This window comes from Lycium barbarum, chromosome 8 (genome assembly GCF_019175385.1).
Source record: "Lycium barbarum isolate Lr01 chromosome 8, ASM1917538v2, whole genome shotgun sequence".
NCBI classification, from domain to species: Eukaryota; Viridiplantae; Streptophyta; class Magnoliopsida; order Solanales; family Solanaceae; genus Lycium; species Lycium barbarum.
This window is the reverse complement of record NC_083344.1, coordinates 119,771,506-119,799,184: the sequence shown is the minus strand read 5'-3', so window position 1 is coordinate 119,799,184 and position 27,679 is coordinate 119,771,506. Positions and strand designations below refer to the sequence as shown.

Below are 27,679 nucleotides of genomic sequence, written 5' to 3'. Positions count from 1 at the left end.
ACACAGGGATAGGGAGAAATTCCAATAGATGAATGTACTTTTCTTTGATTAGTTTGCTTCAATGATATGGAGAGACAGAATGTAATGTGGAAACACTACTATTAATAGTCTTTTTGCTGATTATTATGTAACAGTAGGTAAAATCTTGGCAAACATATATGAACTTAGGAAGGCTATCAGCAGCCCCTTAAATAGTTTATAACTACTACTTCACAAGACATAATATATAGCTTAAACTTGATGCAACTCCAACAGCAACTATAGAGCAGTATCACTAAATGACTGAACTAGAAAAGTAGACGATTTCCGCAGCTTTCAGGCATTAAGAGATGAGATCAAAGCCCTGCTGCAGCAGACTTTGAGCTAATTTCTCATTAGAGATGGAATCCGTCCCAAAAGACGTACTCTGTGGCATTGGAGCATGTCCCTATTGACCTGGCATTGCAAAGGAATGATGTTTCTATCGTACCAGTCCCACAACAAGCTCTCCTTGATTCAAAGAATCCTATAGGGGTAAAAGAGTAGATTGTCAAAGGAAAATGTGATACAACACAAGGATTAATCACATTTTTGGACCGCTCAAAAGAATAATAGCCAACACATGTATAGGTTTTGTATATTAAGTATAAATATACAGAATGATACAGACTAGCTAACAGCCTGCCAGGCGCTACATCATAGGCACATTGAGATACACGAAATATATGTATTGTATACAAAGAATATACGTAAAGTATACATATGATATACATAATGAGTGTATAGGTTTTGTATATTTTGGCTTTAATTTTGGCCGATGGGACAAAATTGAAAAAGTCCTACATTAATTTTCCTCTTTGAATTTGAACGACAATAAATCCTCCCTCCACACCGAAGGAAAGAAAGAAAGATTTAACAGCCTTTAAATGCGGATGGATTTTTTATTTAGGAACTTTGAGTATCTCCTGATCAGTAGCATATGCAGAATTTTTCGTAAACGGTGTCAATATTAAAAAAAGTGAACAAATGAATAAATCGCTACAATAATCATAGGTTTAGCTACTTCACCAAGTGCACCTGTTCCTGCTAGTCCGTCAATTTATCAACCCCTTAATTATGTAAATGATGGATAAATTTGTGGTTTCTCCTTTATTTTTCGTTAAATTAATCTACTTTATACTATTGCCTGATTGATGGTTAAATTAATCTACTTTATAATATTGCCTGATTGATATTCAATGATCAGTATAGTCAAGATGAAACTAAAAATGTGTTTCAGCATATTACCGCTATCTGCAGGTTTAGTGATCATATCGAAAAGAGGCTGATAGGTGTCGAAGACAACAAGTTTGAGGCCTGGAAGCCTGCTCCTCAAATTACCCGATGTCCTGTTGAGCTTGCTGTTGAAGAAAACAGCATCTTGGTTCAATCTAGCAACACATTGATTGCTTCCTCTACCAAACAAAGTAATGGCTGCTGGCAAACAACCCGTTGGTGGCAGAGTTGTGACTCCGATTTTCCTTACTCCCATACTATGGAGGTTCTGTTCATACATTGCTGCTGATGTTAAAATACAGATTATATTTTCAACCAGCAACTAAAATAAAGATTGTCATATTTAGCTACAGTGTGATCTGATTTTGTTTATGAGCAATTCATCCATTCCATTGCAATCCAAGGTTTCAGTAAGTTGCTACTCTCTCGGATCCATTTTACTTTATATGATGATGTTTGACTCGGTACGAAGCTTAAGGAAGAAAGAAAGAATTCATAGAGGTGAATGTGTCATAATATTAGAGGTGAATGATTAAAGGTGTCCGTTTATATTTGATAAGCATGACGAGGTTGATCCCTCGTTTAGTAGACTCAGCTATGGCTAGCTCTCACCATTTAAGAATACAAAACAAAGTAAAAAAGAAGGATCTTTTAATGCACAAGAATCAATCTAGATCTGAAGTATCAACTCGAACAAGTATTGAACTAAAAAAAGTTCCTTGATTTCGATATGGTTTGCCATCTGAGATAAATCTATTATTTTGTTTTGTAACATAAAGTGCTTTAGTCCTTGTAGATTAACATGTCAAGGCATTTTAAGATTGTAATATCATGTAATTAGGGGTAAAATGAAAAGGGTTCCTAAATTAAAAAAGGTGTCATTTTTTCTAAACAGACTAAAAAATAAATAGTGTCATGTAAAATGAAATGAAAGGAGTATTCGGGCAAAGTTTCTATATCCCTATTCGCATTTCTTAATAGATAAGATATGATGCCTACAAATTTCATGCCGAATGCATCAATCCGTTTAATCAGTGGCGAAGCTACTGTTATTCGAGGGGAGTCAACTGACATCACCTTTACCAAAAATCGTGGCTCCACCATTGCATAAAATGACGGTTTACTAGTGATGGTAATTTCACGAATCTTCACTCAACTTGCATTTTATCACATCAAATTTACTAAAATATTTTTTGTTAACATAAAAATACTCAACTTCGCCCAAGTATAGAGTTAAAAATAAATTACTCAATTAGGAGAAGAGGAAAAAAAAGAAACTGAAATGCCACGTCCTGCAATTTGAGAGGTGCCACGTCAGCCTTTTGTTCCCCTGCTTTATATATTTATATAGATTACTAGTAAAGTGGCCCGTGCTTCGCGCAGACATAAAATTCATTGAATTTACAACATGATAGTTTTAGGAAAATATTTTTAGAAAGGAAGAAATAAATATTTTAGCTTAATCTCTGAGATGTAAACTTCAAAGTTTTCTGAGAAGGAAGAAACCTTCTTTACAACTAAGCTGCCCTGACAACATTTGAAATGTAAATTATTCTTAAAAACATAAAACAATCAAGGAACTTTTGATAATTAAAGTGATTTTATGAAACAAATTGCAGAATGTTATCATGTTTCAAAATCAGGTCTCCGCAAATATTTATGAAATCAAAAATAAATTTATAGTTAGGATGAGCAAGAAACTATGTATACAGATTTCGTAAAGATCTATTTACAAATATGAAATCAATTAGCAAGTGTAAGTATTTTAATACAAACAAAGAATACATGCAGTTATAAATACTTGTTATCCCTTAAAACTTACCAGACTCTCTTGCCCTTCTATCAAAAGTTGAAATTGAGGAAAAATTATTACCTTTAAAATCCCCATCAACAAAATAGTAGTAACCCGAAAAAGCAAAATTGTGAAACATGGGAATGATAATGAAAGCGTCAAAAGTAAAGCAAGTAGACTTAGATTAGATAACAAAGGAAAACATTAATAATGTAATAGAAACAATGGACAATTAAAACGAATGAATACAGAAGGAAATGAACATATAATGGCTGCTTCAGTTATTTTGAATAACGTTACAAAAGGTTGGATGAGCCTTTGATGTTCCAAAAGATTAATAACGGCTGGAACTTAACCCGTTAATGGCACTATTCCTTTCATTAATTAATGTGCGAATATTTTATCAGTAAAATCAGATGTGAAGCCAAAAAAGAAAAATTGACAACAAAGCATAAATACATTCTAGCCTAATAGATGTTCCACCTCATTTCTCTATTGCCTTCAATTATATAGAGAAACAACAAAGCAAGAATCTGGAAATCTAATTACGTGAATAAGCATAGATTCTTCTATTAAAGAAAATATTGAAACATCATGACGTCTTTAGGAGCAGTAATGAAATAATTCAGAATAGACAGAAAGCGAGGCCCGTACCCCGTGGGAATTAACTGCAGAAGCCTAGCCATCCAATTCTTGCCCTTCATCCTCTTCAGAAAATGCAACCCTTCAAATTTGTCGAAGAAAAAGTCCAAAGAAAAAATAAATTCACTGCTAAGATGGTAGTTTAAACCAAATACCACGAGATATACATAAATATTGATGTTAGGTTCTTTTGGCAATTAGGTTCTTTTGGCAATTAACATGCAGTGGACTTCCATTTATATGGGCGACCATATGATCATTTCCTTAGCAATCGAATTTCCTTGGCAATCGAATTTCCTTCGGCGAAAGGACACATGGTATAAGGGAAATGAATCATGTGGTTGTTTGTGATCCTCTTGAGTGACTCAATTAATGCTTCATTTATAATATTGTAACGTTACTAATTGTAACTGAAATGTGTAAATAGCCATGTCCTTTCGGTTTTTTGTAGTCTGTACCAAAAGTTTACAGAGGTAGCTGTTTGAGGTTTTTTCTAAAATAATGTAGCATAAATCGGAATAAAGGGATCCTTGGCCAAATAGAGGCCAACTCATCTCCTATATTCCCTACTTTATATATATATATAATCTTATACATGCTGAATCAATAAATAAGTACTGTACAACAATGGAGATAATTTTCTACAAAATCATGATTATCATCAGTGGCGGATGTAGCCTTCGGTTCAATACTTTATATATAATCTTATACGTGCTGAATCAATAAATATTAAATGTATAACAATGGAGATAATTTTCTACAAAACCATGATGATAATCAATGGCGGATGTAACCTTTCAGCTACGGGTTCAATACATAACTTGTGATACAGGGTATAAACATATGAAAAGAACTACTAAAATATAAATAAATATTGAATTTAAACCCATACTTTTAATAGTAGAATGAGTAGAATACTGAAAATTTAAAAAATTGAACCCATTAAATATAAATTCTAGATCCGCCTCTTTTTTTTAGAAAAAATAAAATAAAATTAGATCTGCCTCTAATGATGATAGTTCACAACAACAATAAAAGATGAAATTCTCCTACCATTTTCCCAGAATGTTTACAATATTGTAAAAATATGACATTCCCATTAAGTAGTTTCCAAGCCAATTCTAGTGCTACAGAGTACTACTATTAGTTTTGCCCTTTCTTTTGCTCCTTTTACAGACAACCCAGTCATCTCAGGTATCACATTAGAGAGGCTTCAAGAAACGTCCAAAATTCCCATCTAACATGTTTAATATACGGTATTTTATCAAACTGGTGTTGATTTTCGCTATAATAATGTTGAAGGTCAAGGATTCCCCTCAGTAGAACTTAAAAAGCTATCTGTATACCACCAATTAGATTATCTAAAAGCATCATAAGTGTTAGAGTAAAGTTAGAAACTGTAACATTTTCCTCATAGTTCGTGAATGCAGAGCAAACTCGCACAACAAAGATTTAGAAGTCAAAGAAGAATAATAAGTAGTACTAAATATTAAACCCTAACGCGAAAAGAATCTGTTTTTCCAAAGCTTCAAGAAGAATGGCCTAAATCTAACGATCTCGGTCAGCAGTTGTAATATCAAAAGCAAATTGACAAATATATGTACATACTAATACATGTCATCCGCTATGCCAAAGAAAGTGTACAGGCCAAGCATGAACAGTTGAGTTGCGGGGCAATGAAAGCAAACTTGCAGATTGAGAACAAAAGAAAAAGACACTACATTTGCACTGAAAGTGGTAGGGGCAAAAAACCAAATGCTCCCAGGCACATCTCCCGAGGCTAGTCAACTCTTAGTTTAGCTTTAGTTTTCTGTCTTATCTGGGGGTATTATCCGGCAAATATGGCCGGAATACATTCAATGGGGGAGGATTGTATATTTTATAACGCTGGATTTAAATCTTACGACATCACTAGATGTAAAAAGGGGGTCGAAAGCTGGTTTGAGTGGGTTGAACTGTAATAACCCAATTTTTTTTAAAATAAGGGTTTATTTGGTATTTAGCTAAAAGGAATTAAAAAAAAAAAAAACGAAATTAAAAAAAAAAAATTGAAAAGAGGAAATTTAGTGGGCCAAGCCCAAAAGAAAAAAGTAAAAAAAAAAGAGGGGCTTTAAAAGTCTGATGGTCTAAGCCATCAGACGTGACTACTAACTGAAAGAAACAAAAAAAAAAGGGACGAGCAGGAAAAACAGTAGAACAAAAGAAAAGAAAGGGAGAAAAAGAAGGGAAAAGAGGGAATAAAAATAAGATCTTTCATTTCAAATCATCAAGGTAATGACTCTAATCTTTTATTTAAATTTATTACATAATTATGGGTGAATTTTTATAGTGAAAACATGGGGATATTTTGAGGAATTGAAAAAGTTTAGTTCTAGGGTATTTCAACTAAAATCATTGATTTGAAAGGGCAAATAGCGTTGAATTTTAGACTTCTATATATCGTTGGAATCCTCTCGTTAAGGTCTTTCCGAAAACATAAGTCTTGTCGGGTTTTGAACACATTGACCAGAGGGCGTTTCGTCCTTTAAAATTTGACTTTAACCGTTTAAGCCTCTAAAAATATAGAAGTGGCTTACCCTAAGGGTTTTGACCATTCTAAATCTGTTTTTGTGTAGTTTGAGGCAATCCGGAGACTCGAGAACGCAGTTTTGATTTTTTTTGGGAAGTGTGCTTGAATTGTGAATTTGAGGTAAGTGAGACTTTAAGCTTTGGGTACTTGCTTTTCAAAACCCGTTTTAAAAATATGTTTTGTCTGTCTGGTCCATGTGTTGGGGCGAGCGTGTGCTTGGCAGAATCGGTGGTCCTTAAGGCCAATCGCATATACTTTATTTTCAAATAATCCAATACTCTCCTTGTAAATTATTTTGTGATGTGATATAACTGTGAGCCATGATATTGGGGCATTGTGTATGCTTCCCTTAGCATTGTGTATGCTTCTTGATTATATTGGGGCATTGTGTATGCTTCCCTTAGCATTGTGTATGCTTCTTGATGATATTGGGGCATTGTGTATGCTTCCCTTAGCATTGTGTATGCTTCCTGACATATTTGGCACATTGTGTATGTTGCCGTGGATTCATAATGTTGACTAATTCTTTAATTGCCACTTATGACGGTTCGTAGTGTAAATTGTGTTGAGATATATAATATATTTGATAAACAGTGGTTTGGACCTTAGTTGCTATTATATAATGACATATTCATGTGCATAATACTTTTGTGCTTGTTGTGTGTTTGTATTTTCTAACACTTATTCCAGGGGTATTTAAAGTGGCGGGTCGAGGATCTTACTGGGTTATATTTATGTATAACTCACTCCTTACCTGCATGTCCATGCAGATACTGTCGTTGAGAACGAGGCTGGTAATTGAAGACTTCATGAGTGGATTCTGTTGCTGAGGTGAGCCACCGCATTGTTCGTGGAGGCAGCCATTTTAGCTTATCTAGTTTATTTCTTTTATTTTGGGTTTACATGCCCGACAATCAAACTCATGTAACTCTGTTAGATGCTCCATGGTCTTAGCGTGGGATATGGGCTAGATATTCTTTTATCTTAGCGTTGGTTGGTTTTCATAAATCGATTATGGATTTGGTTGGCGACTATTTCGCATTTTTATCATTAATAACGTTGTTGGACCTGCACTTATTTTCTTTTAGTGCTTTTATAAATGATTAAGAGTATGATATACGGTTCGCCTGGCGGGTGGTGTTTGCTGGGTGCCAATCACGTCTAGCGGGTATTTTGGGACGTGACAAAGTTGGTATCAGAGCTTAGGCTTTAAGTCTCGGGTCCATGGAGCAGTGTTTAGTAGAGTCTTGTTCATGGGTATGTAGGCGCCCATACTTATGACCTTGAGGCTACTGGACATCTAGGAAGTTTTCTCTTCTTTCATTCCTTGTTCGTGCGTGAGTTGAATCAAGTTTAACCTTATAATATTTATTTCGCAGATGGCTAAGAAACGCACATCTTCATCTGCAAAACGTGGTGCTGGACAGAGTGCTACCCGCGGTGGTAGCCAAGCTAGTGCTCATCAGACTAGAGCTCAGACTAGGACTCAGGCCACTCCTCAGCCTGAAGTTGTGAATGGGGGTCAGCCTCAAGTTGCGTCAGAGCAAGTGCAGGAACAAGTGGTTCAGAACAATCCACCGGCACCAGCTGCCGCCCCTACTATTGCTATGCCCGCAGAGGTGGTGACCAGATTATTGAATGTGTTGGAGGCATTGGCGCCTAATCATGGTGGAATTCCAGGTCCTCAGGACACTTCACAAGCACAAGCTCAAGTTCAGTTGAATGTTGCAGCTAATCAGACACCTCAGTTGGCCCTTCAACAGGTTGTCCAATCTGCAGGGCAATCTAAGGAGTTTAAGAATTTCATGGATCTTAAGCCACCAGAGTTTGATGCTTCACCTACTTCTATTGAACCTCAGAAGTTCATTGATCGTTGTGAAAATATATTGACTACGTTGGGGCAGAAGGAGACTCGTGGTGTGGAATTTGCCACTTTCTTATTCTCAGGGTCTGCAGAGTCTTGGTGGATTTCGATTCAGAGAGGTAGACAAGCAGGGTTACCACCATTGTTTTAAAAGGCAGTGTCAGGACTCGCCCCGGGGCTCGCCTCGGGGCAGGGCAGTGGCAAAACGCCTTGGGGCTAACGTGCGGGGCTTAGTTCCTATGAGGCTTACGCCCTAAGCGCCTAACCGTACGCCCTAAACACGCCTAACGCCCAACGCCCAGGGCTCGCCTAACAGTTCTTACACAAATTATATTTTAAATTCCTTAATTAAAATCATTCACCCTCATAATTGTTTAACAAAATAATGATACTTAATAATTTTTCATCTATAAAAATAGAAGATTAGGCGTAACTCATATAACAAGTCATAGTATTGGATATTTACTATTTGAGAACGTCGTGAGGATGAATATCACTTAATTTTTTTTAAAAAAAAAACACATAGCGGAATTGTACATTTTCACTTGTCATTGGTCATAAGTCCTATGTATCAGAATTATCATATAATTTTATTTTTTGTTCATGAAGAAGTTATGTTTTTTAATTGTAATATTGATAAATTTTATTGATTATTTGCTTATAGGGAGATAAAATGAATAGTATGATAGTAATGGTGTTTTAAGAAACTGTGTTTTTTTTCGTGTTTGAAAGTTAAAATGTTAGAATTGTTTTGCATTTCATAATAGCTTTTATTTCATTGTATTGTTTATACTTGTAAAATTATGTTATATATAATTACAAGTTATAAGCGGTGTATAATGGATTGCTTTGATCATTTTTTTGTGAGGCTCAAGCGCGCGCGTGCGCGCTCTCTCTCTCTCTCTCTCTCTCTCTCTCTCTCTCTCACACACACACACACACACACACATATATATATATATATATATATATATATATATATATATATATATATATATATATATATATATATATATATATATATTTCATTTATTTACATTTTTCTTTTATTTTTTTTATGTAATTTGACCTATTTAAAAATATTTATTGTAATTATATTATTTTAAGAAATACTAAAAATTAAATACCCATGGGGCTTACGCCCCGTGCCTCGAGGCTTACGCCTCGTCGAGGCGTATGTAAAACGCCCCGCCTTACGCCCCCGCCTTTTAAAACACTGGTTACCACCTATTACGTGGTCAGAATTTTTAGCACTGTTTAAGGACAGGTTTATTCCATTAAGCAAGCAAGATGACATGAGACGTCAGTTCAATAATCTGCGGCAGGGAACTATGACCGTTACAGAATATGAGGCCAAGTTTACAGATTTATCCAGGTATGTACCTTATTTGGTAGAGGATCCGAGAGAGAAGGTGAGACGATTTGTGGATGGACTTGAGCATCGCTATCGTGGTCCTGTGGTACGAGATGTGCGATATGGTACCTATTCAGATGTAGTTGACACTGCTCTCCGTTATGAGTCTTATCTAGAGATGGACAAAGTTGAGCGTGAAAGCAAAAAGCCACGTAACACAGGTGGGTTTAGTGGTGCTCCATCTGGGGGCAAGAGTGGTTTTTATCGTGGGCAGTCCAGATCTACTCAGTCAGAATCAGTGGTGCAGTCTTCTGGTGGTTATTCCGCTAGACAGGGCCAGCAGCAGATGCAGCGGAAGGGTAATAGCTCATATCAGTCAGGTTATCATCCGAGGTGTTCTAACTGTGGTAGAAATCACAGTGGTCGTTGCTTTGGGGCAGATGGGGCTTGTTTTACTTGTGGTGAAAAGGGGCATATTGCTAAATACTGTCCTAAAGGAAATTCTGGTGCTAGTCGAGCTACTAAACAGCCGCAGGGAACTACTACAGCTACACAGGGTCAGATTCAGCCAGCTAGGACCGCTCCACAGGGTGCTCGTGGACAGGGTCGACAGGGTGCACAGGTTGCTCAGGGAGGGGGTGGACCGCCGAGATTCTTTGCTATGACCAGACAAGATGTCGAGGCATCTAATGCAGTAGTCACAGGTATTATTACTATTGGGTCTCATGGTGCATATGCTCTTAATGATCCTGGTTCTACGTATTCGTATGTATCTCCTTCTTTTGCTATATTCTTAGAGCGGGGAGTTGAGTCTATTAATGTGTCGTATGTGGTAGAAACCCCAGTGGGGGGGAGTATATTAGTGGATAGAGTTTATAGAGATTGTGTAATATATGTTCAAGGCAGGGACACCGTAGTTGATCTATGTGTGTTACCGATGTCCGCTTTCAATGTGATTATGGGCATGGATTGGTTGGCATCATGTTATGCATCGGTTGATTGCTATGCTAAGCTTATACGTTTTAATTTTCCGGGAGAAACTTTAGTGTGGAAAGGCATAACTCCTGTGACTCAAGGAAAAATAATATCTTATGTAAAGGCACACCGAATGATTAATCATGGGTGTTTGGGTTTTATTGCCACCGTTCATGATACTCGAGCGAAGAATGTTACTATTGATAGTGTTCCTGTTGTTTGCGAATTTGCGGATGTTTTTCCTGAAAATTTACCCGGCCTACCCCCGATGAGAGAAATCGAGTTCAACATTGATTTAGTTCCAGGGACTCAACCTATCTCTATTCCTCCATATCGTATGGCTCCCGCCGAGTTGAGAGAACTGAAGGTTCAACTCCAAGAGCTACTTGATAAGGGGTTCATTAGGCCTAGTGTATCTCCTTGGGGTGCACCTGTGTTATTTGTGAAGAAGAAGGGTGGCACGATGAGAATGTGCATTGACTACAGGCAACTGAACAAGGCGACTATCAAGAATAAGTATCCATTGCCTCGTATTGATGATTTGTTTGATCAACTGCAGGGTGCTACTCATTTTTCCAAAATCGACTTGAGATCAGGTTATCATCAGCTGAGAATCAAGACTGAGGACATCTCTAAGACAGCTTTTCGGACAAGATATGGGCACTTCGAATTTTTGGTGATGTCATTCGGGCTGACTAATGCCCCCGCAGCATTTATGAACCTCATGAACAGGGTATTCAAGCCATACTTAGACCATTTTGTGATTGTGTTCATTGATGATATTTTGGTCTACTCTCGGAGTGAGGCTGAGCATGGACAACACTTGAGAATTGTGCTACAGACACTTAAGGAACGAAAACTTTATGCCAAGTTCTCAAAATGTGAGTTCTGGTTGAGCACAGTTTTCTTTTTAGGACACGTGGTGTCCCGAGATGGGATTCAAGTTGATCCAAAGAAAATTGAAGCAGTTCGAGATTGGCCTCAACCCACTACTCCCATAGAGATACGCAGCTTCATGGGACTAGCTGGATATTACAGAAGGTTTGTAGAGGGTTTCTCGAAGATAGCTGCTCCATTGACACGTTTAACTCAGAAAGGTGTGGTATTCCAGTGGTCAGATGAATGTTCAGAAAGCTTTAAGAAATTAAAGACTGCATTGACTACGGCTCCGATTTTGACCTTACCTACTGATGAGGGTGGTTTCACCATTTATTGTGATGCATCTCGAGTCGGGTTGAGTTGTGTCTTGATGCAGAATGGTAAAGTGGTAGCTTATGCGTCTCGACAGCTAAAGAAACATGAGAAGAATTATCCAACTCATGACTTAGAATTGGCCGCAGTTGTATTTGCACTCAAGATCTGGCGTCACTATCTTTATGGTGAGCCGTGTGAAATCTATACTGATCACAAGAGTTTGCAATACATATTCAAGCAAAAAGATCTGAATTTGAGACAGCGACGGTGGTTAGAGTTACTTAAAGATTATGATCTTACTATTTTGTATCATCCTGGTAAGGCGAATGTGGTGGCAGACGCCTTGAGTAGAAAGTCTATGGGCAGCTTGGCCCGATTTACTGCTGAAGAACGACCTATGGCTAAGGATATTCAGGCATTAGCCAACTGCGGGGTTCGGATTGATCATACAGTACAAGGCAGGTTACTTGCAGTTATGGTGGCACAATCGTCCTTAGTGGGGCAGGTCAAAGCTTGCCAATATAAAGATCCCCGTCTTGCTAGATTGCGAGATCGAGTGCAAAATGGGGGCGTTAAGTCATTCTCTATTGATGACGAAGGCGTGTTACGTTGTCATGGTAGACTGTGTATTCCTATGGTGGGTAATGTGAAGCAACTAATTCTTGAAGAGGCTCATAGCTCGCGGTACTCCATCCACCCAGGTGCTACGAAGATGTACCAAGACTTGCGTGGATTATATTGGTGGAAAGGTATGAAGGCTGATATTTTGAAACATGTGACAAGTTGCTTAAATTGTCAGCAGGTCAAATATGAACATCAAAAACCCGGCGGAGTAATGCAAAACTTGATTATCCCATAGTGGAAGTGGGAAAGGATAACGATGGATTTCGTAGTTGGTTTGCCGAACACTTTCAAGAAACATGACTCAGTCTGGGTGATTGTGGATAGACTCACCAAATCCGCTCATTTTATACCAGTTCGGGTTACTCATACCGCAGAGCAGTTAGCAAATATTTACCTCCGTGAGATAGTACGACTTCATGGTGTGGCTATTTCTATAATATCTGATCGAGGTGCACAATTTACTGCTGAGTTTTGGAAGTCTTTTCAGAAGTCGTTGGGTTCACAGGTCGAGTTGAGTATAGCTTTTCATCCACAAACTGATGGACAGTCTGAGCGAGTTATTCAGATTTTAGAGGACATGCTTAGAGCTTGCGCGATTGATTTTGGTGGTCAGTGGGACGATCAGTTGCCTTTGGCAGAGTTTGCTTATAATAACAGCTACCAATCAAGTATACAGATGGCACCGTTTGAGGTTTTATATGGTCGCAAGTGTCGTTCACCAGTTGGATGGTTCGAACCGGGCGAAGCACAACTATTAGGTCCAGATCTGGTTCAACAAGCCTTGGAAAAAGTTGCATTGATACGAGAATGGCTTCGGACAGCACAAAGCAGACAAAAGTCCTATACAGATAAGAAAGTACGTGATATAGAGTTCATGAAGGGGGAAAAAGTCTTTCTAAAAGTATCCCCTATGAAAGGAGTTATGAGATTCAGTCGGAAAGGTAAGTTAAGTCCTAGGTACATTGGTCCTTCTGAGATTTTGAATCGAATTGGGTTGGTGGCCTATAGACTTGCTTTACCTCCGAGATTGTCTGTTGTTCATCCTGTATTTCACGTGTCTATGCTAAGACGATATGTCGGTGATGATAGCCATAAGATTCAATCAGAGGATGTGGAGCTCGATGAATATTTGACTTATGAGGAGGGTCCAATATCTATTCTTGATAGGCAAGTGCGACAATTGAGGTCGAAGAAGGTAGCTTCAGTCAAAGTGTTGTGGCGTAATCATCCAACCGAGGAGGCTACTTGGGAGTCTGAGACGGATATACGAGATAAATATCCTCATTTATTTGACGCGACAGGTATGATCTAGATCCGTTCGAGGACGAACGTTATTTTAAGTGGTGGAGAATGTAATAACCCAATTTTTTTTAAATAAGGGTTTATTTGGTATTTAGCTAAAAGGAATTAAAAAGAAAAAAAATCGAAATTAAAAAAAAAATGAAAAGAGGAAATTTAGTGGGCCAAGCCCAAAAGGGAAAAGGAAAAAAAAAGAGGGGCTTTAAAAGTCTGATGGTCTAAGCCATCAGACGTGACTACTAACTGAAAGAAACAAAAAAAAAGGGACGAGCAGTAGAGAACGGAAAAACAGTAGAAGAAAAGAAAAGAAAGGGAGAAAAAGAAGGGAATAAAAATAAGATCTTTCATCCCAAATCATCAAGGTAATGACTCTAATCTTTTATTTAAGTTTATTACATAATTATGGGTGAATTTTTATAGTGAAAACATGGGGATATTTTGAGGAATTGAGAAAGTTTAGTTCTAGGGTTCTTCAACTAAAATCATTGATTTGAAAGGGCAAATAGCGTCGGATTTTAGACTTCTATATATCGTTGGAATCCTCTCGTTAAGGCCTTTCCGAAAACATAAGTCTTGTCGGGTTTTGAACACATTGACCAGAGGGCGTTTTCGTCCTTTAAAATTTGACGTTAACCGTTTAAGCCTCTAAGAATATAGAAGTGGCTTACCCTAAGGGTGTTGACCATTCTAAATCTGTTTTTGTGTAGTTTGAGGCAGTCCGGAGACCCGAGAACGCAATTTTGATTTTTTTTGGGAAGTGTGCTTGAATTGTGAATTTGAGGTAAGTGAGACTTTAAGTTTTGGGTACTTGCTTTTCAAAACCCGTTTTAAAAATATGTTTTGTCTGCCTGGTCCATGTGTTGGGGCGAGCGTGTGCTTGGCAGAATCGGTGGTCCTTAAGGCCAACCGCATATACTTTATTTTCAAATAATCCAATACTCTCCTTGTAAATTATTTTGTGATGTGATATAACTGTGAGCCATGATATTGGGGCATTGTGTATGCTTCCCTTAGCATTGTGTATGCTTCTTGATTATATTGGGGCATTGTGTATGCTTCCCTTAGCATTGTGTATGCTTCTTGATTATATTGGGGCATTGTGTATGCTTCCCTTAGCATTGTGTATGCTTCTTGATGATATTGGGGCATTGTGTATGCTTCCCTTAGCATTGTGTATGCTTCCTGACATATTTGGCACATTGTGTATGTTGCCGTGGATTCATAGTGTTGACTAATTCTTTAACTGCCACTTATGACGGTTCGTAGTGTAAATTGTGTTGAGATATATAATATATTTGATAAACAGTGGTTTGGACCTTGGTTGCTATTATATAATGACATATTCATGTGCATAATACTTTTGTGCTTGTTGTGTGTTTGTATTTTCTAACACTTGTTCCAGGGGTATTTAAAGTGGCGGGTCGAGGATCTTACTGGGTTATATTTATGTATAACTCACTCCTTACCTGCATGTCCATGCAGATACTGTCGTTGAGAACGAGGCTGGTAATTGAAGACTTCGTGAGTGGATTCTGTTGCTGAGGTGAGCCACCGCATTGTTCGTGGAGGCAGCCATTTTAGCTTATCTAGTTTATTTCTTTTATTTTGGGTTTACATGCCCGACAATCAAACTCATGTAACTCTGTTAGATGCTCCATGGTCTTAGCGTGGGATATGGGCTAGAGATTCTTTTATCTTAGCGTTGGTTGGTTTTCATAAATCGATTATGGATTTGGTTGGTGACTATTTCGCATTTTTATCATTAATAACGTTGTTGGACCTGCACTTATTTTCTTTTAGTGCTTTTATAAATGATTAAGAGTATGATATACGGTTCGCCTGGCGGGTGGTGTTTGCTGGGTGCCAATCACGTCTAGCGGGTATTTTGGGACGTGACATGAACGCAGTCGGAATTTAATGAGGAGAGTTAAGGTTAGCATTAAAGTTTTAAAGTGGTTAATATCAGTATTTATTGAAGCTTCAAAAGTGCAGGGGAAAGCAGGAAAGAGATGGAACATGAAGGACCACTTCTCAGAATTTTATTGTACACTTAAATACAATGAAAGTGGTAGATACATCAGTTTTATTGCTATACAAGGTCAAAGCAAATCAGTCATTATTACACCAGAATCTACTTTCAATGGAGGCTGTGGGAACATTGCACACAAAATTGCAAGATTCACATATGAACCAGAAAAGGAGAAGGAGCAGGAGCCACAGCAAATCATCACAAAACAACCCCGGTCTTCATACAAAGAGGCTGTCCATAGTAGCAGATGGATGACGGAGGCAACGAAGAAGGCACAAATACAGACCACAGTGAACTGCATCAACATCTCAGGAGGACATTCGACTACTGACAAAGATCTGTTGAGCAGGTGCATCGTTGGAAACTTCCAAAACACCTCCAAGGAGATCCCAACTTTGAATGATGTGAGAAGATGGGCATACAATACTTGGAAATCAGCCATCGGCGTTAATGTATATGCCATGAATGACGGTCACTTCTGTTCGAACTGCCCTCAAGGAGAGTCGCTGAACACGTTCTGACAGGACAATGGATCTGGAAGAAGATGAAACTAATCCTCGAATGGTGGAAACCAACTACGGGCTGCTGGCCAGCAGAAATAAGGTGAGATTGGGTATGGGTCAGAATTTTAGGGTTACCAATGAGCATGTGGTCGCAGGAGATGTTCAAGCGAATTGGAAACCAGTGTGGGAATTATATTGAGACGGAAGAGGAGACCTCTCTCAAGAATCATCTTCACTGGGCTCGGATCAAGGTGAAGGGGGATGGGAAAAAGGTGCCAAGAGAGATTGAGGTGAACAGTGATGGTTTCGTGTACAATATTCCGGTGTGGTGCGAGATTCCGGTCACCGTCAGAGCTGAAGAAGGGAGGTAAGAGAAGCAAAGTCTCGACCCAGTGGACAATAGAGTAACAGAGTCCTTTTTAGTGAAAGAACTAGCGTATAGTAAGGGTGGGCAAGTGAGTACCTCGAAAGATAAGGAAAATTCAAATTTTGGGTCACATGACCAGGGTTTAAAGGGGAAGGTTCCACTTGAAGCTACAGTGGGCCAAATCAGAAGGGAGGGGCAAATGGGCCGTAGATCTTCAGGCCCAATAGCAACAGAACAGACTTATTCTTTAAATTTCGAAGCCCAAGTGGATGACATGGTTAATATCGAGATTCAAGTTAACAAAGCCCACTCCAGTCCTAAGAATAGAATCGCACCATTGAGAAATATAGAAGGGGAAAAGCAGAACAGGAGCACACAAGGAGAACAGAGGACTGGGTCTTCAACAACAAAGGAAATAATTTCTTATGAAGTAGCAGGAAATTCTGAACTAACACAATCAAAGCAAGAAGAAGAAAACTCAAGTTTAATTGCAGAAGATGTAGTTCCTTTGGGTATTCAATTTCCGGCAGAATTTAGCATCCAAAGTTTAAGCACTCCGGACTTTGTTCAACAACATATCATGAGATTAAGCACAGAATTTGGTGTCAATTTCAAAGGGTGTGAAGAAAAGGCAAAAGAACTGTTCATGAAAATAGACAACAACAAACAGGAGAATAAGGGGGACCAGGGGGAACAGACAATTGTAAAGAAGAAGGGGATGAATGAGTTGAAAAGTTTAGAGCTGGGTACCAAATTTATGAGCAATGGCACAAGAAGCAGGGGGGGGGGGGGGGATTTTTGGCTATAAAAGATCAATGAAAGTACACATAGTTGCTTGGAATGTTAGGGGGCTGAATGATGCCAGTAAAAGGAGTATGATTAGGCATATATTGCACACTGGGAAAGCTGACGTGGTGTGTTTTCACGAGACAAAGGTGGAGGGGGATATTGCAAACATAGTTAAAGAAGTCTGGGGGAATAGATGGGTGGATCCTGTGCAACTAGAAGCAAGTGGGACTAGGAGAGGCATAGTTATAGTGTGGGACAAAAGGCTGTGGGCAGGGGAGCTGAGCAGTGTAGGAGCCTATTCAGTTTCATGTAGCTTAGCAGGAAGAGATCAAGGCTTTAAATGGCACATCACAGGGGTGTATGCCCCAAATGACAGAGTGGAGAGGGAAGAGACTTGGTGGGAAATTGGTGCGGCAAGAGGGCTTGTTAAAGGACCTTGGGTTCTTTGTGGGATTTCGACACTGTTAGACATCCTTCAGAAAAGAATAACTGCAACAGAATCAGTAAGGCAATGACAGATTTCTCTACGTTTATTGAGGATATGGAGCTGGTGGACCTGGATCTATCGGGGGGCAATTTCACTTGGAAAAAAGGAGATAGACACACAATCGCTGCAAGACTTGACATGTTTCTATTCTCTGAAGAATGGGACACCAACTTCAGGAATATTAAACAGTCTATTCTGCATAGAGTGACATCTGATCACTCACCTTTGATCCTTCAATGTGGATACTGGGAAGCTTCAAACTCATACTTCAAGTTTGAGAACTGGTGGTTGAATACAGAAGGTTTCAATGAAAGAGCTAAAAGCTGGTGGGATTCTTTCAAATTCAGTGGGAAACCTGACTTTATAATGGTGGCCAAGTTGAAAGCATTGAAAGGGAAGCTAAAGACATGGAGTAAGACTGCTCAAGGAAACTTGGGTTTACAAAAACAAAATGTGTTAAGTCAATTAGCTGAGTTAGAGGAGATACAAGAACAGAGGGCTTTGGAGGAAGGTGAGATAGCTTCCAGGCTAGCTCTCACTCTGGAATTTGAAGAAATAGCAAATCATGAAGAAACAACATGGAGACAGAGGTCCAGAACATTATGGCTCAAACAAGGGGATAGGAACACAAGTTTCTTCCACAGAACAGCAAATGCTCGTAGAAGATACAATGCAATTGATAAACTGAAAGTTAGGGGTGAGGTTCTCACTGATCCAGTAGAGGTGAAGAAGGAAATTTTAGACTACTATGAAAAGCTATACACAGAGACAGAATATTGGAGACCACAACTGGAGATGAGGAATTGTCCAAGAATTGGGGAAAATGATAATACACTCACGATGGCCCCATTTGAGGAACAGGAGATCCTGGAAAGCATTAAAGCATGTGCAGGTGACAAAGCACCAGGACCATATGGTTTTTCTATGGCTTTTTTTAGCCAATGTTGGAGAATCATCAGTGCAGATCTGATTGCAGCAGTTCAGAATTTTTATGAGGAAGGTGTCTTTGAAAGGAGCATAAATGCTATTTTTGTGGCTTTGATTCCTAAGAAAGTGGGAGTCGTGGAGCTGAATGATTTTAGACCCATCAGTATGATTAGGGGGGGTTTACATGATCATTGCAAAGATGTTAGCAGAAAGATTGAAGAAATTCATGCACATGCTAGTGGATAGACAACAAATAGCTTTTATCAAAGGAAGGCAAATTATGGTTTTGATAGCAAATGAATGTGTAGATTCCAGGCAGAGAAGTAAAAACCAGGCATTTTTTGTAAGTTAGATATACAGAAAGCATATGACCATTTAAACTGGAGCTTCTTAGTGCATATGCTTCAGAAGATGGGCTTTGGAACTAGATGGATCAGATGGATCAAGCAGTGCATCAGTACAGTTAAATTTACTGTTTTGATAAACAGATGTCCTAATGGGTTCTTCTCTTCCCAGAGGGGTTTGAGGCAGGGGGATCCACTTTCCCCTTTTCTCTTTATTTTGGCAATGGAAGGGATGAGCAACTTGATTCACACAGCTAAGGAAAGGAGTTGGGTCAGGTGATTCCAAATGGGAAAGAGGGCAGAAAACCACATGGAGATTACTCATCTACAGTATGCAGATGACACTTTAGTTTTTTGTGAAGCAGTGGAAGAGCACATCCTAATACTACGGGTCATTTTCATCATCTTTGAAGCAGTGTCAGGTTTGCATATCAACTGGGGAAAAAGCTTTGTATACCCAATTAATGAAGTCACAAATGTAGAGGATTTGGCTCGAAAATTAGGTGGCAAAGTGGGGGAATTACCAACAACATATCTGGGAATGCCTCTGGCTGCAAAAACAAAGTCCAAGGGGATCTGGAATGGAGTGATAGAGAAGTGTGAGAAGAAGTTGACAAACTGGAAGAGTCAGTATCTCTCTTTGGGGGGAAGATTAACGTTGGTGAACAGTGTTCTAGATGCGCTTCCATCATATATGATGTCAGTGTTCCCCACACCTGTAACAGTGATAAAAAGGATTGATGCACTGAGAAGGGATTTCTTCTGGCAAGGAAATGAGGAGAAGAAGAAGTTTCACCTAGTCAAGTGGGAAGAGATGACCATCGACAAAAAAGAAGGGGGAGTAGGCATAAGAGATATGATCAGGCAGAACAAAAACTTGTTGATGAAATAGTTGTGGAAGTTTGCAACAACTGATAACTTACTCTGGAAGGAGGTTATCATTGCAAAATATGGGCTGGAGGATAAATGGATGACAGAAGTGGTTACTACTCCTTATGGTTGTAGTGTGTGGAGATCCATTAGAAACTTATGGCCACCGATTTTAGCTAGGTCAAATTTCAAAGGGGGTAATGGTCTGAAGGTATCTTTTTGGAATGAAAGATGTTGTGGCCAGGCATCTTTGAGGCAAATGTATCCAGATATATACACTTTGTGTCAAACCCAACAAGCCACGGTGGCTGACATGTGGACAGGGCAAGGTTGGAATCTAAATCTTAGAAGAAATCTAAATGATCGGGAAATGACAGGAATTGCAGAATTTTATGACACAGTTGCACAGTTCAACAATCTATCAGGGGAAAGTGACACTTTGGAATGAAAATTTGAGAGTACAGGAAGCTTCACTGTTAATTCTGCATACAGGAATCTGAACTCAACAGGAATACATGAGGAACTCAACAGGAATACATGAGGATGAACTCAACAGGAATTCCTTACAAGGTGAACTGTTTTTCTTGGCTATTGGCTAAGGAGGCAGTGTTGATACATGAAAACTTGAAGAAAAGAAGATTTCAACTTTGTTCAAGATGTTACTTATGTGGAGAGCAAGCAGAGACAGTAAACCATCTCTTTTTGCACTGCAAGTGGACAGACCAGCTCTGGTAAATTTTTATCAGTATGAGCAAGATCAAATGGGTGAAACCAGGAAGCATAAAAGAAATGATGAGGAGCTGGAACAAGGATGGCAATGCAGCAAAGAAAGAAGAGAGATGGAAGATTGTCCCTGCAAGTATCCGGTGGACAGTGTGGAAGGAGAGAAATCAGAGATGTTTTGAAGACAAGCAGAGCAGCATTCAGAAACTTAAGATGAATTGTATAGCTCTTTATTACTTTTGGTGTAAACAGGAGGTGTTAAGTCAAATAGAAGATAGTTTTACAGCTTTAGGTTGGTTGTAATCTAGTGGAATATAGGACGACAATATGTAAGATGTAATACTTTTGAAGGGGGACTACATATTTTGATGTAGTATACCTGTGGATATATAGACTAACTGTTACCTTTTAAAAAAACAAAAAAAAGTGGTGGGGGCAAGATGCTAAGGAGGGCAAGGAAAAGATTTGCTTTTTAGGGAGAAACCAGGCCACTGGTTTTTTTACCTCCAACAAAGAGGCGGAATATGTGATGATATAGGTTTAACGGGGTAAGGGAAGTGTAACTGAAATTTGTTAAAACAAACTGAAAGAGAGATATGTCTTTTGGATTTTTTATTTTATTTTTAGAGCACTTAAAAAGAGGAAAAAGCCAAAATTCTGAGAAAATAGATAAATACTAATGCTGGCTTTTTAGATGCGCCACATCAGCGGACCTATGTCCTGCGATTATATATATATATTGCCAAAATTCGGAGAAAATAGATAAATACTAATGCTGGCTTTTTAGATGCGCCACATCAGCGGACCTATGTCCTGCGATTATATATATATATATATATATATATATATACACACTAGTAAATTTACCAGCGCTTCGCGCGGTTGTGAAAGAACTCGTCAAACTTATGATGTAATCTCTTTCTAACACCTAAATATTAAAAATAGTACTCACTCCATTCCAATTTATATGAGGGTTGACCTATTTGGGGAGTCAAACAACTCTTTCTTGACTATGATTTTCTCCAACTATTTTCATATATTGTAAATCATTAATTATGCAGACACATAGTACGTTTTATGTAGTTTTTAAATATGTATATTTTATGATAAAGAATACTCGAAGAATCTATCTTTGAAATTGAGTCAAAGAGATAACTGTTTGACTCCCCAAATATGTCAACCATCATATAAACTGGGATGGAGGGAGTAGTATGTTTTTGCGGAAACTAAAGATAACTTGTAGAATTGTAGCATAGAGTACTTGGTATCTTGTCAAATATTTTGTTATACAATGATATGATGCAGGAAAGCTTCCCCTCAGCGATAATTTCCAATGTCTCTGTGGTGGCCTTTCCCACAGTCCAAAATTTACTTTACTCAATCATAAACCAACCTATTTTGTACATTCTTTTTTGAAGCACCGGACACTTGCAAGTCTAAGAGCCTATAAGTAAAAACAATCATGCAAACAGACAGTATGCTCTATCAGAAGCTAGTTCCACAAAACTTAAAAGTAGAAAAAGGTGGGATGACTTTTCATCTATCTAAAAGAGTTCGTTCCTTTTGGACGGTCGTTGCAAGAATCAGTCCATCACTTGCATACCACGAGTTTGACACTTCATACGACACCAAATGGTACAGAAATACAACAGATTCAAACCAAGTTGACATGCCTATAATCAGTGAATAAATTTAAGAAATAATTAACATACACAATTTTGAAAATACAAGGAGTCTTGAAGGTTTAAAGAGCCAACCACATAGATATCATCTATGCCAATAAGGTTCTGCCTACCACAACAACCAATATGAGAGGGGGAGTTGAAATAATCCACCAAAAAAGTGACAGTATAGATGTTTACCTCAAAAATAGACGGTCTTCAATATGTGAATGGACTTGCATAAAAAAGAGTTAAAACAAAAATCAGATCTGAAGCATCTCCTTCACGTATATTTTATTAGCGAGGTGGACATCACCTTATTTTAAAAAAAGAGTTCGCCAACCATAAAAGGATGCTTACTTGTCAGAGTCGTTGGTTTGATAATCTTCTCCATTTCCCGGCCTAATTCCATCAAACTTCAGGACTAATCTCAATTGAATAAGGTCAATTAAAATCTTGTTAAAGTTTGACATTGCTGCAATATTTGTCATAACCTCTTCCGGCTGAGTAATATAGGCAGCTATGGTGCTAAGTGTACTTGAATTAAGTTTAAATAGTACGTAAACCACAGTCCAAAGAACTTGTGTTGAACTACAGTCCGAAGAACTTGTGTTGCTTGATGAGCTGCAGCTACCTTTCACAACTAAGGTGCATTGGCAATAGGCTCCACGGGAAATCTCTTGTGAGCCAGTCCATCGTGAACAAACATGCAGGGCATCCCAAAAAGTGTGATTCACAGCCCCTGCATTTATAAGAGCACATGTTTATCCATCAATTCACTACTTTTGACTACTTTATACCTAATTAGGCTCTCCTAATTAAGATTTAAAAAATAAAAAAAGGCAATTGAATGAGAGCATATAGCGCCGAGTCAGAGGACAGGGATGAAGCCTTCATGGAAGAAACGATAGGAAAGAAGAGCTAGCAAAGAGAACTACCTCAAATAGAAAAGAAGGTAGAGTATATTGTATTATCATTGGATCACAAAAAAAAAAATGATTATATATATGCTAATTTAATTTTCATATTAAGTAGAATAATACTGCCGCAACTAAACCAATAAAGGAGCATCAGTACCGCTAACATATGAATGAAACGGGGGTGATGGTACCTGTACATAAAAGAGCAAACTCCTCAAGTACTTCTTTGAAGGAAAGTTGAAGGAAATTCTACAAAACAGAGTAAAATGAGAAATTCGACATAATAGTACGATTGACAGAGCAAATATTGTGATGATTAACAAATTACTTACCTAAAGAGCAAAATACATTGTAGCGGTTACCAAATTAATTAACCAAAAAAAAAAAAGGAAACCTAATGAATTGAATAGTAGAATGATCCACAAATAACAATGCTAACACATGCCCTTTAAGAGTTGAAGTGTCATCAGAGAAATAAATTAAAGTTTGCAAAGCCCAATGCACCTTCGTTAATGGCTCCATAAAACACTTGTCCTATGGAGATCTCCCAATCTATATATCTATAAAAGCAAGAAAAAGGACTGCTGATGTGGCATCACAGAAATGCAGGGTTTTATTTATCTTTTTTTACATATTTTTGAGGAAATAACCCAATTAAACACGCTTAAAAACTAAACAACGCAAACACACACTGCTTCGCTCTTTGCACCCCACCAACTGCGGCCAGGAATAAAAACCCTTCAACATCTCATTCCTCACGCTGCCCGAAGAAAACCAACTCCGTCCCAGGTATGCTTCTCCTCCATTCTCAACCACTATTTACCACTTCTGTGTACTTTTTAACTTACACGGCAATCGATTTCTCCATCCACCGATTCTCTTTAAGAAATCGAATTCAGAGCATTTAGGAGTAAGGGTGGAAAAGAGGTTCTTTTATCTCTTGCCTATAAAACTATGATTGTATTCATATTTGTCATACCCACTGTGATGCACTTTTAACTTTAGATACATTGCAAAGATTTACAACTGTTATTTCAATTTATACAGTTCCACTATTCTTCTTCTTTAATTACTTCTTTACTTTTCTTATTTCTTAATTAGCCTCCCACTCTTCTTCCTCCTTAGTTCTCTTGAGGGAAAAGGGCAGCCCGGTGCACTAAGCTCCCGCTATGCACGGGGTCCGGGGAAGGGCCGGACCACAAGGGTCTATTGTCCTTAGTTCTCTTGAGTACCTTTCATAAATCAACAGACAGTGGATCATTAAATCCAAGTTTTAAAGTATACCATTTGAAAACAAAATTTTAAAGTGGAGTCTTGAAATGTATGTATTGTTTATGGGTTTTCTGGAATTCTTTTGCTCTGTACTTTTACTCTGTATTGTATTTCTGACTCCGAAAAAAAGAATTAAAAACGAAACTTACAAAGCAAAAGACTCAGCGGAGGCATCGAAGGTTGCCAGAAAAATAAAGGCAAAGGGTCAAGGCATCTTCGGTCGCCGTTTATTTACGGAACGAAGTGCCAATAGGTTTTTTCAGAGGATGTAGGATGTACGCAGACCTTACCTCCACCTTTGTGGGGCAGAGAGGCTGTTTCCGATATACCCTCGGCTCAGAAAAAACGAAGTCAATGCAAGCTTGCAGGAAAAATAAGACAGCAAAATATCAAGGTATAAAACAAATAATACGCAGTAATTTGAATGTTAACAATAATAGACTTTTATCTCTAGTGAATAAATTGATTATGCACAGAAGTTGACTATGTATTATCATATCACCATTTTAAAGAACCTATCGAATAGAGATGATTATACCACAAGAAACCATAGTCCCAACCTGTTGATGGATGTTGCATCTAGATGTGCACTGTGTTTTGGCTAGAGTTGGGAAAGCCAAAGGAGAAACGTGCAGTCCTTTTCTTTGGTGCCTTTATACTTGACGTAGCCAATTCTCTCCATCGTCCTTTCATGTTCCTAATCAAACATCCAATACGATAACCAAAATCAAATGCCACGACATAAATAATAACTTTGGAATCTCCCAGTGAGAAAACATATGTTTCTTCAAATAAGGAGTTACAATACTAATAAATAAGTAATCGTGAAAATTATAATCCATCAAGGAAGCACCACAAAACTGAAGATATAACTAAAAGCCTAGTTAAATGGAGTTAAGATGACAAACTGCATAATCCCAATATAACTCCTGCAACGAACCGGGACTCATGTTCTTAATTTAAGATATTAACATACACATAATTAATTTCCTTAATGATGGAGTAGTAAAGTGTGCTAGAAAAGAGGGAAAGTTCCACCTAAAATATTGGCACTTTCGAAAAAACCTATTGGCGCTTTGGGTCAAATGGGAAAAATAGGGAAAATCTCAAAAATTAGAGAAAAAAGATAAAAAGCTATTTCTGGTCATAGAGCGGGCCACGTGGTGGGCCTATGTCCTATATATATATAATTTTTTTTTTTTACTATATATATAAGTGTCAATACGAGGCTTTTGTAGTCCTCACATTATTTTTTGACCAATGAAATTACTACACATCACAATGGGCACCATAAAAATTTCAACATTTGTGCTTACACCTAGCGCATGCTCCAATCGGCTTTTCACCTACTCTCAGTTTTATAATTTGCTCAATTTCTTTAAAGCACTAACCCTTTACTATTGAACTGCCGTGTACTTATTTAAGGATATTTTCTTACCCCTTATTTGATTATATTTTATATTGTTGGTTCTTTTGTTAAAATTTAAATTTTGGAGCCAAATTATTTTCTTTTCTAGCTGAAGAGTGTGTTTGGTATGAAGAAAAATATTTTTTAATTTTCTCATTTTTTTTTTGGAAAATTTTTTCTCTTGAAAATAAGTTTCTTAAAAATAAGGAGACGACTTGCCTAATGCGAGTAGAAAAACAAGTTTTATAAGTGACATTTTAAGTTTGTTCTCTCCTTCTCACCTTCCAATGTCCCTAACCCAGCTCTCCACCCCACCTATCTGTATAATGTTTTCCTGTATTATATTTAAATATTTTTGGGATTCTTTTTGCTTACTTATCAATAATAAAATAAATAAAAAATCACTTATCTTCCACCGCTACTTTGTAATTATTGTGTGTGATTGTTACTTTACATATTTTTAAAGTATTTATCTCATGCACCGTTAATTTGTTGATGCACCTTACGTCATGTTTTTCTTTAAAGAAAATCAAAATCTACTCTTCTATGGGTTTAATTAGGAAAATGATACAAAATATTTAAAATCACTTAATTAAGATATTTTTATGGATACAATTTTTCTTCAAAAGAACATTTATTTTAATTCTAACTTTGGTTTAAACTTTAATTTCTTTGCATGCACAAGCCATTATCTTATAGCTTTTTCTCTTTTCGTAGAATTTGTATTAATTTTTTTTTTTACGAAAGAGGTTAGTGCAATGACACAGTAGATTAGTATATAAAATACTTTTAAGAATTGATAAATTAGCATCTTTTAAAGAAAAAAGAGGACTAGAACCTTTAATTTTACTTTAAAGTTTGTTTTGTGCAATTACATTGGGGGATGAAGAAGACGGAATTAGGAGGAGAGGTTATACTATAAATAAATGTTGGTAATTGTATGTTTTTATGAGCTTATATATTTTCTGTTTTGAATCAAGTATAATCCTCGTGTAATTAGTTCTTTTTTATTTTATTTCTATGAACTGAATAGAATATTTTATGGACAATTTATCTATTGCCTTTAAAATATTTATGGTGCATTACAAATAAAATGATAGAAATTATTGAATGATGTTAATATAGTGCTGAAAATAAATTTGCCATCATCAGTCAAGATCGAATTGTCCTTAGAATTTCTTGTTTGGTTCATTAAGAATTAATTTTCTTAAGAATAAAATATATATAAAGAACTAATTAAATTGATTCTTAAGGTTCGTTTTACTGAGTTTAGGATTTTTCTTGCACTTCGTTTAAAACTACGCCATAAATCACCAAATCTAGCCTAAAACCTTGACACAATAAAATAATGGGTGAAAAATTAATAGATATCTAAAACTGACATGCTCACAAATTTATAAAAATGTTGAGTTGCAATTATCATACTTTATCGTGTTAGTTTATATAATATCGAATCACTTGTGTCTCTCTGGTATTTGTTAATTTTCCTGCTAAAATTGCTTCCTCATAAATATCGTTTCTTTAAAACTTATCTAATTATTTGACTAAGAGACTTTCTAATTATGAAAAATTCTAAGCAAAAAAACACGATTAATGTGCAACTACAATAAAAAAAAATATAACATATTATACTTTTTTATTTAATGAAAATTAGTTTTACATTTTGAGTTTAGGCCCGGGCTTAGCACGGACCTGCTACAACTAGTGTGTATATATATATATATATATATATATGTATGTATATATATATATAGGACATAAGATTTATAATTTTATAAATATTTATGACTTAAAGCATAAATTTAAATTTTG

The 27,679-nt window shown here is 37.4% G+C and overlaps 1 long non-coding RNA gene across 3 annotated transcripts; it reads right to left on the bottom strand.

The window, feature by feature from the left end:
- Positions 1-99: 99 nt before the first annotated feature.
- LOC132606940 (uncharacterized) lies at positions 100-25,513 on the bottom strand. 3 transcript variants are annotated; one of them, XR_009570108.1, is made up of 8 exons: positions 25,436-25,513; positions 25,020-25,156; positions 23,379-23,436; positions 22,628-23,009; positions 22,469-22,502; positions 3,701-3,770; positions 1,360-1,522; positions 100-505 (listed from the first exon to the last, which is right to left on the bottom strand). It is a non-coding gene; the product is annotated as an uncharacterized LOC132606940 (long non-coding RNA). The 3 variants fall into 3 exon arrangements; XR_009570107.1 differs by having other exon boundaries at positions 25,368-25,450; XR_009570106.1 differs by lacking the exon at positions 25,436-25,513 and having other exon boundaries at positions 25,020-25,344.
- Between the last annotated feature and the right edge of the window lie 2,166 nt (positions 25,514-27,679).